At 40.7% G+C, this 12,345-nt stretch overlaps 1 long non-coding RNA gene across 1 annotated transcript in view; it reads right to left on the bottom strand.

Annotated features, from left to right (window-relative positions):
• The window catches only part of LOC310698098, a 384,750-nt gene that overhangs the window by 188,286 nt on the left and 184,119 nt on the right, over positions 1-12,345 (bottom strand). The gene's annotated exons all lie outside the window — the stretch shown is intronic.

Here is a 12,345-nt window from a genome sequence, read left to right as displayed (position 1 = left end):
ATTAGACCAGAAGGGGTGAAGGAAATAGGGCTGACATGGAAAAGCTGTCATGTGGGAGAGCAAAATCATAAACCAGTGTGTGTGCTTCAGGCAGAGGGGAGGTGGAGGAGGGAGATAGCTAAAGGAGGAAGGGAATGATGACAGGAATTGAATCCCAAAGAGCAACCTCTGTCATATGGTCAAACGCCTGACCGTCTTGTTATACCAGGCACATTTTTACCACTACTGAGACACAGTACTGGTAGGAATTTGTTCCCTGAGAATTTAGTAATTACTAAGGCATTATTTGTGCTACACTATCAATGTAGGGCATTTTACAAAGTTTTATAAAAGGAGGCAGGTCTCTGCCTTCAAGCAGCTTACAAATCTGGGAGAAAAGTCAGACAAGAAGAGTGTGGACATACATCAATGCTTTTGTAAAAGAAAGAAAATATAATCATATATCAATATAATTAGTAATTAGATAACGTTTTTAGATTAATTATCACTAACTTCAAACTGGGTGTGATTTAGAAAAGAGTAGAATTGATATTGCTCTCCTAGACCCCCCCAACTCTTTTTTGTGAATAATGTAGAAGCTTCTGTCAGGTTCTGCCCAGATGTTTCAAGGAGGCAGGTCCATCCTGACTGGCTCTCCCTAGCTAGGCTTAACAGGTGGGCTCACCCAAAAACCGTCTCAGGAGCTGAGGTTCTCTTGCCTTGCCTCACAAAACATTACAACCTGGTTTAACAGGGGTGGGGAACCTTTTACGCTCCACAGGCTAGATCATTATCAGCATAAGCTTTGTGGGCCAAATTTGAAAGGCCAGTGGGGCTGCCCATCTGCCAATTGTGTGACATCATTTTGATGTCATATAACTGGCAGATGGGTTGCTTCTGCCCACCTGTCAAAATTCCTTGCACTGTTCCTGTAGAAATGGCAAGAAAGACATGTACCCTATAAAATGTAGGATTTGCTCTCCTTCACACAGCAGCAGTGGCAGCGGAGAATGAAGCAGGAAATAAGCTTATTTGTCCCATTCATTCTCACACTTCTCACTGCTGCTTTCACTGAAGAAAGGGAGAGGAGGAAATATGCAGTCTCTTTTCCCTACAGCAACAGAGGCGACAGTGGTGAGGTGAGGGTGGGGAATGAAAGACAGTTAGAAGCTGCTTTGGCCCATTCATCCCTCCTGCCGGCAGAAGCAGAGGGAGTGCAGGAAGGCTTGCAAAGCCTGCTCTGTGCTGATCCTTTCAACCTTGGACATAAGGTCCTTTGTCTCACCCTTACTTTGTCCCACCTCCAACAACATGTAAGGTATCAGGTGTAGGGCAGCTGGGCATGGCTTCCTTCAAATAGTCTTGCGGGCCAAATGAAGCCATATCAGGCAAAGTTTGGCCTGTGGAAAGGAGGTTCCTCATCCCTGCTGTAAAAGGTTTAAGGTAGTCTTTAACACAAAATATAAACGATTTCGCATAATTTGAGATAAACACCAGAAACAGAGGTAATCGTGCCCCCGAAGGAAAGCAATTACCTTGAAAGTATGGACATAAGCAGAAACAACCTATTGAAGTACTGGCTGGTAATATTTGTTATTGTTGATTGTTGATTTTAAGGCAGGGAATTGAAAAGGAAATTTGTTGACCAGGTGATGCATTGTCATATCAATTAACATGAAATCCTCTTCTTAAAAAGGGGGACTTCCATGACATTTATCTTTTCTGCAAATTAAATGCTGAGCTGAATATCCATAAATCATTAGATTGCCAACTGTAGTTTCCTGTGGGCATTACAGCTTTCCACATGGACGTCATACTAACTTGCAATTCCTTAATGCATAGTAAGAATTCATATGCACAGAGTGTTGCACTGGAAGTATTTATTTGTGGGTGCCTGTCAACAAATTGTGACAAGTTATGCTTGTTAGAAAAAGACTGGGGCCTAATTTGAACAGTAGAATGTCTGGCATCTGGTGGGCGGGGCTTTTGTGTTGTGCTCCGGAATCAGCCCCTCCCTTCAGGTGTTCAGTTAGGTTAAGTTAGAGAGACCAACTGGCATACTTGCTTGATGTTGTTTTAGTTTCTCTCAGATAATATGCTGACTTTGCTGAAAGAAAAGAAACTCTCCTGAAAAATGGTGGAATATCCTAAATTTCATGAGTGAGGGGATATTCTCAGTCTGACAGGAGAATTGATTGTTTTTAATCACCCCATTCTTTACAACAATGCTGTCCACATGTAATATGCCAGGAAAGGTTTTTCCCACCATTTCACATGGACACTTGCATAAGCTTGACACTTGTCCATAAAATTATAGCTTTTGTGAAAAGTGAAAAAATATTAGTGAAAAAATATTGATTTTTCTCCTTGCTGAATAATGACTATAAACTATTTAACATTGATATTGGTGGAAAGATTTGAAAAGATTCTACAGGACCTTATTCACTATGATCAATGTTTATTTTTGTCTAAAAGACAGCTAAGAGACAATACAGTGGTACCTCAGGTTAAGTACTTAATTCGTTCCGGAGGTCCATACTTAACCTGAAACTGTTCTTAACCTGAAGCACCACTTTAGCTAATGGGGCCTCCTGTTGCTGCCGCACCACCGGAGCCCGACTTCTGTTCTCATCCTGAAGCAAAGTTCTTAACCTGAAGCACTATTTCTGGGTTAGCAGAGTCTGTAACCTGAAGCGTATGTAACCTGAGGTACCACTGTAAAAGAAATGCATTAGGCATTTTGGAATATTTCAATTATCATAATGAAAAGCAAGTTGCTTGATTTTTTTGGGTGCAGAAAAGGCCTTTGTCAGTATGAATTGGGTGGTTTTTTTTTGAAGTTTTGCAAGAAATGAACTTTGGAAATAATTTTATTAAATGGGTAAAATCAATTTATACACAACAGACAACACAGATACTGGTTAATGGAGATTTGACCAAACCTTGTGATATGCAGAAGGGGACAAGGCAAGGATGCCCATTATCCCCATTAACTTTTCATCTTGGTCTTAGAAGTCTTGCTTAGAAACATTTGACAAAATGAGAGAGTTATGGGAATAAAGATTTAAAAAGAAATGTATAAATCAAGAGCATTTGCTGATTATTTGATGTTAACTTTAGAAAGCCCGCTGCAGGGACTAGGAGTTCTTATGGATAAATTAAAAGAGTTTGGTTTATTAGCAGCTTTTAAGATTAACCTTTAGAAAATGAAAATGTTAACAAAGAAGACCAGAAGGCTTTGATGGAGAAAACAAGGTTTCAAACTGGAAAAAAGTACTTGGGTATAACTATGACAAATATGAATTGTGCATCATTTCAAAATAATTAGGTCAAAACATGGGCTGAAGTTAAAAAAGATATGTCAAATGGGTGAAGTTAAAACTGTCATTGCCTGGCAGAATTTCAGTGATAAAAATGAATGTTTTGCATAGAACGATGTTTCTGTTTCAAAGAATACCTATTGTGAATAATGATCTACCATTTAAAGAATGGCAAAGAGATTTTTCAAAGAGATTTAAACACAAGTTAAAATGAAAGTACTGCAAGATGTGAAAGACAGAGGAGGACTGGGACTGCCTGATTTGAAATTGTACTTTGCCGCTTGTTGTTTAGGCTGGATGACTCTAAAAAACAGGAGAATTTTGAAAGTAGCGGGTCATGATTTAAAGTTTGGATGTTATGGATATATGTGGTGTGACAGGGTTGAAGTTAATGTGGACTTCAAAAATCATTTTGTTAGACGTTCTATATTGAGAGTCTGGAATAGATCCAAATCTCAGTTTTATATGAAGATACCTTTATAGATTTCAATGCAAGAAGCATTCTATAGAAGAGAGACGATAGGTAATGAGAAATGGTTAACACTAAGTGGGACCAAGGAGACTGTTAAATTAAAACATGGGAACAATTAATAAAAGAAGGTTACAATCTTCAATGGTGTGCTCATTTGCAATTGATTTGAGAGATTTAAGTTGGATAAAAGGACTTGTGGTATAGAAAAAAAAGAGAGACATTTTGAAGTACAGCTATGCATATGATGAATATATTGCAAAAAATGAATAAAGTACTGCTGAATTGTGAAATGAAAGAAGAGCAAGTCAAAGTTTGCATGATTAAATGGGCAATAATTTTTGGTGATAATATACAGATGGCACAGTGGAAAGATATGTGAACTAAAGGGTTAAAATATACACTGTAGTTCTTAACTCCTAAGAAATTATTTAGAATGTAAAAAAAAATATTCCAAATTCACGCTGGAAATGTAAAGAACATGCAGGGACAATTTATCATGCTCGGGGGACATGTAAAAAAGCCAAAAAATATTGGATACAAATACATACTTTGATACAGAGAATTTTGAAGACTGATTTTCAACTGAAGCCAGAACTCTTCCTGGTGGGACTTATTGATATACAGTTAGAAAACGATTATGGAATTTTGCTACAATATATAATTATGGCTGCAAGACTTTTATATGCACAAAGATGGAAGGACCCACTTTTATCAGCAATGGAAGAATGGCTGTCAAAACTAATGGACTTAGCTGAGATAGTGAAATTGACATGTTTAATAAGAGAAAAGTAATTGTTAATATTTGTTAAAGATTGGAAACCTCTCACAGACTTTTTGTGTGAAAAAAACACAGAAATAATGATATTTGGATTTGAGGATTGAAGATATTGTTTGTTTGTTACTTTGTGGGGTGTTATATTGGATTCGATGAAGTGAATATTGTTTTTATATAGTGGACAGATGAAGAATCAGATTTTTTATTTTCTGTTTTTTTTAAATATTATTTTATTTATGATTTTCAGTTTTATACATTTCAATAATTGTACAATCATTTTAACATTTCTGTGGTTCCTTAATATATATTTTTAAATATTTTCTGCATATTCCAAATTAACTTAATTTACTCATTTATTCAACTACTTTAAATTTATACTCTTATAAGACTGCAGGTTATCACAATAATCCTGCCAATGTTCTTATCTGTTTACAGTTTATTTATAATATTCAATAAATCATTTCTATTCTTTTATAAAAAGTTCTTATTTTTCTGGTAAGTTTCTCCATCTCTGCATATTCCATAGGTTTTTGTATCCATTCTTTTTTAGTTGGGACTTCTTTCCATTTTTTGGTCAAGTAACATTCTTGCCACTGTAGTCACATACATGAATTTATTTCTATACAGTATGGGTAGTTCTGTCCCTATAATTCCCAAAAGGAAAGCTTCTGGGTTGTTGTTTTTTACAAACTTCATTTTAAACATCTTTTCCCATTCATTATATATCACTTCCTAGTAAGCTTTAATCATACTCCAAGACCACCACATGTGATAAAAAGAACCTTCTTTCTCTTTACATTTCCAACACTTACTTGATTTTGATTTAGATATTTTTGCCGATTTACTTGGTGGTAGGTACGATCAATATAGTATAGGGACGTGGGTGGTGCTGTGGTCTAAACCACAGAGCCTAGGGCTTGCCGATCTGAAGGTCGGCGGTTCAAATCCCCGCGATGGGGTGAGCTCCCGTCACTCAGTCCCTGTTCCTGCCAACCTAGCAGTTTGAAAGCATGTCAACGTGCAAGTAGATAAACAGGTACCACTCCGGTGGGAAGGTAAATGGCATTTCCGTGTGCTGCTGTGGTTCGCCAGAAGCGGCTTAGTCATGCTGGCCACATGACCCGGAAGCTGTATGCCGGCTCCCTCAGCCAATAAAGCGAGATGAGCACCACAACCCCAGAGTCGTCCACGACTGGACCTAATGGTCAGGGGTCCCTTTACCTTTACCATCAATATAACATTTTCATTAAATTTTCTCTTAAACTATAGTATGCTCTAAATTTTATATCCATATTCCACAATAGTTTCCATGCTTCTGTTGTCCAATGTATCATTGAGGATTTTAATTGCTCATCCTTTGTCTTCCATTCCAATAATATCTTATACATTTTAGACAGAACTTTTACATTACATTCCAACAGATCTCTCTCCAGTTGTGATATTTGCTCCCCTATTTGACAGTTATCAGAAGTTTTTATTTTCTGAATCTTGTTTTTCTATGTTTCTCTTTTAACCTCTTTTCTACTCGTTTTTCTTTCTTTTTCTTTTTCTTCCTCTATTTCTTTCTCTCCCCCACCCACTTTTTTGTGTTTTTATTGCATCTAGATAAAAGTATTGGTTTGGTTTCTAAAAAAAGAAAGTTTTGTATTTTTCTATATAAACCTTAACTTTTTTTTAAAAAAAGGAAAGACTATTGTTGCAGATCTGAATTGCTCCATGATGGATTCTGGAAGAAACAAACCAGTCAAAACCAGAGCTTAATAAATGAGGCAATGAATAAGAATTTGGATCTAAAATAGAAGCATAAAGAGCTATGCAAAAGCTGAAAGAAAGGACTATAAACACCCATACAGAAGTTCAAAGCACAGAGATATTATCTGAGACCAATGGCATTAGTGGTCACTTTTGAATAAAATGTTTGTTACTGATGAAGCATGAAGGCAGAAAGTAAACATTTAGGAGTGAAAAAGGAGATGTATGACTGTTAGATCAGTTGTCAAATGCAGTCTGAGAACTGGGTTTGGAGAAATTTTTACACAAAATACATACCACTTGCCCAGCTGCAGCTAACCATTACTGCTTCAGAACAGCAGCAGATGTGGATATCTTTTGGGAAAGTTATTATCCACTGGCTTTAGTTGGTCGGCATGTTGTAAAGTGGCCACCAGCTGCTCCCAATACATGGTCTACACAAAACAAATGATGGATGTGTGTCCCTCAGCTCAGTTCACAATTGGTTCCACATTTAAGAGGTTTTTCTTGGAGAGTTCAGAAAAAGTTCACCTGCTTTCCAACATTTTCTCCCATCTCATAATTTTGTGTATGCATGACAATGGTCGTATGCACATGCACATTGTCAGATTGACCCCCTGGGTGCAGGGATGAACGGATCAGTCTATTTCTATTCCATATCCATTTTTGCACATGTGCTTAAATCCATTCTCCCCCATTTCTGCACCCACCCACCCACACTTGTTTGTTTGTTTGCAAAACTACATGAAAACTTTTTGTATATATTTCCCCCCTCACAATATACCTTTTAAATGTATTTGGTCCTAAAATGCATATTTTTGCACACACTTTATCCTAAAGTATGTACTTTTGTATTCATACAGTTGCTGAGCCCAGAACTACATTGCAAAATTGGGATAAGTGCAAAAAACAGCTGTTTTCCAATCTGTGTATTTTAATGCAATCTAAATCCTCTTCCTGCTGGATTGGGGAGGTTTGAATTGGATGAAGGAACAGCTTGGTTGCCTACTACCTGCAGAATGACACCAGAGTCACTTCAGCAGCACAGAGCTCTTGCCTGCTGAATGGGTGTGTGAAAGTCGCATTGAAGAGTTCTCTGCTGGCATCACCCAGGAGAAAGCTCCCAACTTCCATTTATTTTGAAAGCTAGATGTCAGGGAGAGGAATTCTGACCTAGTCTGCTTCCATGGATGCTCATGTAATATTTAAGGACATTTTTCCTCTAAGAGGAAGAATTCAGACTTGTGACTTCACCCTCTTGCAGTCTAATGTGGTATGTTCCAAGATGATACGATGATGAGCTGATTGTCTAGTGCCATCATAGTGCCATTCCCTCCTGGGTTTGAGGCTAAGGGAAATGTCTCTTGTAAGATGGCATTTGCCACCTACATTTTTAAATTACATTGCAAATAATGGCAAATTATGTAAAAATCCATAAATGAAAATGTTTGAAATTGATTAACCAAACCAACTGATTAACCAAACCAAATCTTGACTAAATCAGGAATGGGGAACTTGTGGTCCATCAAACATTGCTGGATAGATTGCAAATGGTATCAACTCTTACCAATGACCATGCCAGCAGAGAGTTATATTCCAGAACCATCTGCAGAGTCATAGCCCCACCCTGCTCTGCCCTCACATCATTTGACTAAATGGTGCAGACACTGCTGTTCTCTCTTTTTTCCGCAGTGTCCTAAAATCTTGATTAATTGATTACATTAAGGCTTTGCCCTTGCTTCAAGGGATTCCCAGGCTGTGAGTTATTGGGACATCAATGTCCGTGCCAAGGTGACTGGCTCTGGGGTTGCTCTGGACATCATGGCTGCCACAATGACCATAGGGCTGTCCCAACATGTGGGAGACCAAACTCTGGACCTTCTATTCTCAACTAGGCAGGAAGAAGGTGGTCTGAAAGTGGGGGATATTGACATTGCTTCCTTGTCAAGGTCAGATAACTTCCTGATGAGATTTAGGTTTTCAGCACTCCCCCCCCCCAACCTGCAGAGACAGGACACCTTTTAGGATAGCCATCCTTCAAAATTTGCACTTCTCCAAATTGCAGAATTGGATGTATTTGGCAAAATTGAATAGAAAATGGGGAAAATATTTGGAGAAATTTGTTCAAAATATCAAACGGATACACACACACACACACACACACACAACTGACATAGAAATGTGGAGAACTGAACTTAAGACTAGAAAAATGATAAAGTGAATATAACTGAAACTGACAGATTCATTGATACTGACAGATTCATTGATACCCACCTCTGAGGCATTCTGGGCATGTTCCATTTGGGGTTCATTGATTTTGTACAGCAACTAGCCTCTTTTGAGAGGTCAGTGTTTGCTTTTAAAAAACAGGAAGAAGCCAACACCTTGGCTTGTGGTTAGTCAAATGATAAGGCCTCACTGTGCAGTCTCCAATAAATACAATTTTTTTTCAAAAAATTTTTTTAATCATGCAAACCGTAGCTGGAAGAATGTAAAAGATCATTTAAAGGGAAATAAATCACAAATGGTTTGCAGGCAAATGCTGGTCATGCCCATTAAGGGTGACTGGTTTTATGTGATGCTGGTGAATGTAACCCTTATCCCCAGAGGACAGAAAGGTCTCTGTGGATTCAAGTGTGCACAATGCTGGCTGGTGAGTCACAAGCAGAGCATGTGACTGCGGAACGGTGGAGCCTCTTATTCAGAGAGCTCTGGTCAGAAATCCGGATAGTAGTGGAGCTCAGAGCAGGTTCTGCAGGAAACATCCTGTCAGGAATTTCCCCAATGGGAGAGATGTTATTGGAGGAGCTGTAAATCATGTTGTGGGAGATTAGGGTGCTTTCGGATCTCTTAGATTTGAGGGTCAGCATCACAACCATCATGAGCAATGGCCTGCTCACAGCGGAATGTTTTCTAATTAAAGCAGCTTTGAAAAAAGATTATTTAAACAATGGACTGCAATATTTAATGGATTGATCCATGGATGAGGAACGTCAAGCCCTAGGGGCCAAATGTGGCCCTCCAGGCATCTCTCTAAGGCCCTCAGGTTACACCCCTCACTGGTCCTTCTTTTCACCCTCCACATTTTTGTCTGACTAGAACATCCTTCAAATTGTGATACTGCCTATTACATGCCTGGATGGAGAATAAAGAGGGATATGTGGATAAATTAGCATTTGTTGCCCTACCCACTTTTGCTCCTGGCCCCGCCCTCCACTGTCAGGTGACCCTAGGGTGGCTGCCTAGAATGGACCATGGTTCTTGGTCTTAAAATGCCCAAGATTAATCCTGGATTAATCAGATTGGGTGATTTTAAGAAGAGAGGTGTTCTGTTTTCTCTCAAAGGCAGGGGAGAAAGCCTCTTCTAAGGTGGTGCCCCTTAGACCTTGTGTGTGCAAGAATTTAAAACAAAGAAAACATGCTTCTTCTTCAGAAATATTGTGTTTTTTTTACCCACATGCCTAGGTAATTTATCCAGTAATTAAATAAGTTCATAAGATCAGTGATGCACTTAGTTAAATCTAGACTCTGGAATTAATGCGGGGGAAAGTGTGTTCTCCCTCATGGAGAGCACAGGTTGCGGGTGGGGCTGACAAGACACCTCACTGTTACTAGGCAAATGCTTTGGCCATCCTGTAAGCAGGGGCGGGCTGTTACTGGGGAAATTTAGATGTTGCCAATTAGTGATTGACAGCCCTATTTGTTAAATACAAGGCACGCAGCAACGGACGTCCGCTTTCGCTGCATGCTTCGGACCACCAGGAGTCCTTGGACCGTGGAGTTATCTTCTCATTGTCTGGTTACATTTCTTTATTTCCCCCTTCTCTTTAATCCTCTCTAGTCCCTTAATTAATTTAATTCCACCCCTTTTTTCCTCTTTGATTTCCCACCCCACCCCTTACCCTGCCCTTTGAGAAGATTCTCCCTGTACATGTGAGCGCTGCTTGTGCATAATCCTCCTTTGCTTGTCTTTCCCAATAGGGAGAGAGCCCCCATTTAGGGGCTTTCTTTTGCAGAAAGGTTTCCCTCATTTTAACTATTTGTTAATTGTGGGGCTAGTCAGGACTGTTCCCAGCTTAGCTGGAATCACTTTCATTTTTAGTATCCCCAAAGGTGACTTTATTTTGGGTGTGTGCAGCGCTGTTGGCCGAATTTTAATCTAGCCTTGGGCAGGAGCACCATTTTGAGCTTCCTTTAATATTGCAATGAGTCAAAGATTTTTAAGAGCAGAAGCAGTGAGGCCTACATTCAGGCCTAAGCCTGCTACAGTTAGCAGTAAATTGTGAAGTCTCTGTGACATGTGACTCATTCTCTAAGAATGTATCTTGCTTGCAGGCTCAGTTGCTATTGCATATTTGGGGCAGACAGAGTGGAGCCAGGGTCTCTGTGCCTCCAATGACTATGAGCACTCTGTGTATGCTCTTTAACTATGCTGTTTCTGAACAAGTTTATTTTCTTCAAGTTTGTTTTTCCCTGATAGTGGCTACCACTATTTTAGAGAGGAATTGTGGCTTAGTGGCTAGAGGACAGGACTAGGTCCTGGGAGACAGGGTTCATTTCCCCCTCTTAGCCATTGTTATAACAAAACAAAACAAACTGCTCCTTTTGGACTATTCTGTGGCTGGGTAGTTGGGCCCATTTGTGATATCATTGCCCCCCCCCAAGAAAGGAAATAAAAAGAAATTTGGGGTTCTTGAGGAGGTGCTTCCCTCTAAAAGGGCAAGCAGGGGTACCTGGTCAAGCGGTAGGCTGCCTCGAGCTTGCTATTTCACTGGAAACATTTATGCCTGGCCTAGCAGGTGATCCTAGGGCTTTGCCCTAGAATTCGATGGCCTGGAAGCGTTTCTGGCCTGAATAGTGCCCCCATGTGGTGGATGAAGCATTGGTTTCACAGGTTCCTTACATTGTTTAGTTTTTTGCGGACTATGACAGGGCTTTTGCAGATGTCTCAAGAGCTTGCCTCTCCTGCAGAGGATGACTTGCGGACGCCCCAGGTGTCTTCTTCCATAAGGAAGCATCTTTGGAGGCTGCGATCCAGGAGGAGCAGGGGGCAGGGATGATGATTCAGACATCACCTTGGACCTCTACAGGGGTCAGGGTGAGGCTGTCCTGGGTCTTTAGGGATCATCCTGGATAGATCAGCTGGTCAGCGCATAGTGCCGGTAATGCCTAGGTTGCAGGATTGGTCCCTGTATGGGACAGCTACATGCCCCCCATTGCTGTACCTGGACACTTAGGTCCAGTGTCGAGGGCCTTTTGGTGGTTCCCTCACTATGACGGATGTAACGGGCGCCACGTTTGCAATATGCAAGCGGGAGAAAGCACCTTTGCGTGCCCGCATTGCAGTTTGCTCTGTGCGTTGCAGGGCACGGCGCTGCACGGGCTGCATTTGCATTGCATTGCGTGAGAGATTGCATTTGCATTGCACGGAGGGTGTGTGCATTGCACGGAGTGTGTAGTTGCATTGCACGGAGGGTGTAGTTGCATTGTACGGAAGGTGTGGTTGCATTTCACGGAGTGTGTGTGTGTTTGTGTGCATTGCACGAAGTGTGTAGTTGCACTGCACGGAGTGTCTGTGCATTGCATGGAGGGTGTAGTTGCATTGCACAGAGTGTGTGTGCATTGCACAGAGTGTGTAGTTGCATTGAACGGAGGGTGTGTGCAGTGCATGGAGTGTGTAGTTGCATTGCACGGAGTGGGTAGTTGCATTGAGCGGAGTGGGTAGTTGCATTGCACGGAGTGGGTAGTTGCATTGCATGGAGTGTGTTTGCATTGCACGGAGTGTGCTTTCGCACTGCACAGAGTGTGTGTCTGAAAAGGAAGCTGGCTCGGCGGCAGCTTTGTCGGGACTTCTTTAGGGGTTCTGGCCAGCGTCGGCCCTGTAAATTTACATATCATGATGGCAGCACAAGATGCCCCCTGCCCAAGCGGGGGCTGGAAGCTGGCAAGCAATAGCTCAATATCTTTTGCCCATATTCCCATTTTATTTAGGGATCCAGATGGATATCGTTGCTAAAACATACCACTTGCCTATGGAGAAGCTGTCT

This window comes from Podarcis liolepis (assembly GCF_965112155.1).
Source record: "Podarcis liolepis genome assembly, chromosome: Z".
In the NCBI taxonomy this organism is placed as follows: domain Eukaryota; kingdom Metazoa; phylum Chordata; class Lepidosauria; order Squamata; family Lacertidae; genus Podarcis; species Podarcis liolepis.
This window is presented reverse-complemented; position numbering and strand designations above follow the sequence as displayed.